The 2,180-nt window shown below is 38.2% G+C and overlaps 1 long non-coding RNA gene across 1 annotated transcript; it reads right to left on the minus strand.

Annotated features, from left to right (window-relative positions):
- Window positions 1-1,325: 1,325 nt before the first annotated feature.
- LOC147634663 (uncharacterized) lies at window positions 1,326-1,813 on the minus strand. The gene is made up of 2 exons (XR_015266730.1): window positions 1,662-1,813; window positions 1,326-1,559 (listed from the first exon to the last, which is right to left on the minus strand). It is a non-coding gene; the product is annotated as an uncharacterized LOC147634663 (long non-coding RNA).
- Between the last annotated feature and the right edge of the window lie 367 nt (window positions 1,814-2,180).

The raw sequence follows: 2,180 nt of genomic DNA on the forward strand, positions 1-2,180 counted from the left end.
AAAGAAATACATTTTAAACATTGACAATTACCTAACAATCTTATTCACAAGTACCTAACAATCCTATTTACATATTTCTGACTGAAAGAATCACCTAAAATGGAGGCAAGACAAACAACCCATCCTGAGTCCACCAAACAAGCTGCTACCACTCCAAGCCCATGCCAAATATGATCCTCTGACACCTTGTTCCACAATGGAACACCGTCTCGTCCATGTGCAGAGTCCATGGGAAGATCCAAGAGCACAAAGTCAGCAGCCCATGCCATTGTCTTTTTCTTTTTCTTATACTCCACCCCCAATTTATTATTTTTAGAAAAAAATGTATGGATCTTTGCATAATCCTCATTGCTAATAGAGGATGCAAAATCCTTACCCATAGAAATATAATCTCCACATCCAAATGAAAAGATAGAGCAATCCAAAGAAGGCCCCCCTTGTATGGACAAGAGTGGCACATATTCTTTTTGGGATGGTGGTCTAGGACATGAGGATGGACCTAAATAATCACGGCAAGTATAATGAATGAACAACAAGCATAACATAGAAAACAATCGACTTGCGTATATCCATAAAAAGAAGTATACTACTATGAAAGCTACCATGCATACCAACATCGAGTGGTGGTGAATTGTCATCAACAAAAGTTTCACGATCTAAAACAAAACAAACAAAGAAACATAAATCTTTATTTTACAAGGAAGGTATATAAAGTATCCAACATAGATAGCTAGACATGAATATGCAAAGTGAATTAAGAAAAAGTCACATGTACTCTGTGTCTCACTAATGTGAGCTTGCTTGCCCTTTTGAGCTTGCTTGCCTGTTTGAGCATGATCACCCCTTTGCGCTTCCTTGCCCCTTATTTGATCACCTTCAAAACCACTTCTTTGTTAAAGTAAAGCTTAAGGAAAGAGAGGAGACAGTTGTTGTGGAAGCCACTTTACCTTGACTCAGACAGCCACCACTTGCACCCTTTCCCTTTGATTTTTGCCATTCCTCAAACTTAGCTTTCTCACTTGGAAATACATGGGGCGAGGGCATGTCAATCCACCAAGGGCATGTCTCAATCTCAAAAGGTGAGAGAGCAATCATATTCTCCTCATACATAGTGGACTCTTTGTTAGTGATATCCACCCATGTTTTACAAGCCTTGGGCAAATCAACAAGCAGCTTGAGGTCTCTCAAGTGCAAAAAATACCTGGAATATTCAAAGATAATTTATCCAAGCCAACACAAACTACACACTGCAATGTCAAACAAAAGGCATTAAAATAGAAAACCAACCGATAGAGCAACCGACAAGTGGCTGCATCAAGATGGGACTGAATAGGTTGACCCTCTTTTTTTTGGACTTTTCTTTAGCACCCGTTTTCTTAATGTTGCCAAAAATATATTTTCTACCCTCATATCATATGGATGCAAAGTAATCATGAAGAGATGGCTCGTCGGGCAAATTAATTGGATGCTTTGTGGTAGCTGCTATTCTTATCTCTTGCTCCAAAGAACGAAGTGCATTCTTTTCTATCATGTCCAGCAACAGTTCCCTCGACAACCACCTGCAATGATAGAAATAATGAAAGGCACGAAAACATGCAAAGCGAAGACAATTTTTTTCTATGAAGCATAGAGATAAAGCAAGAAAAGTGAAAAACTCTTACGCTCTGAACTCTGTGTTTGTTGATGGCATACCATGGGTATTGCGAACAGATCTTGAACTCTCAAGCAATCTCAACCAAGTTATCTTTTTCTCCGCACTGACAGAAGAGATTGCTATCAAATTCAACTTTTCAATACCCACAATGGTGTCCATTCCATCAAATTAAAGAGAAAACAAAGTTTCTCTCCATTCCTTGCCAAGGGATGGATTAATAATATTCAAAACCTAATAAATACACCAAAACCATTTCATATTAGTAGGAGACAAACACAACAATAATAATTTTAAACAAATCAAACATTGCAATACTTTTTGCATATGATCAGTGTACTTTCATCGCGCAACTCAGTGGAGATCTCCTTTTCTTGTAAAGCCCTCTCCTCCGTACTTAGACCTTTTGTCACTTCAACTACTTTGGTCCTTACTTCCTTTTGAAACCCAACCTACAAAATTTTGGGAAAGTCATTGCACACCATACTTTCTAATCCTCTCATAACAAGAAAGAGCCCAAATATATATC

Source organism: Cibotium barometz, chromosome 10 (assembly GCF_041138505.1).
Source record: "Cibotium barometz isolate CiBa-2024 chromosome 10, ASM4113850v1, whole genome shotgun sequence".
In the NCBI taxonomy this organism is placed as follows: domain Eukaryota; kingdom Viridiplantae; phylum Streptophyta; class Polypodiopsida; order Cyatheales; family Cibotiaceae; genus Cibotium; species Cibotium barometz.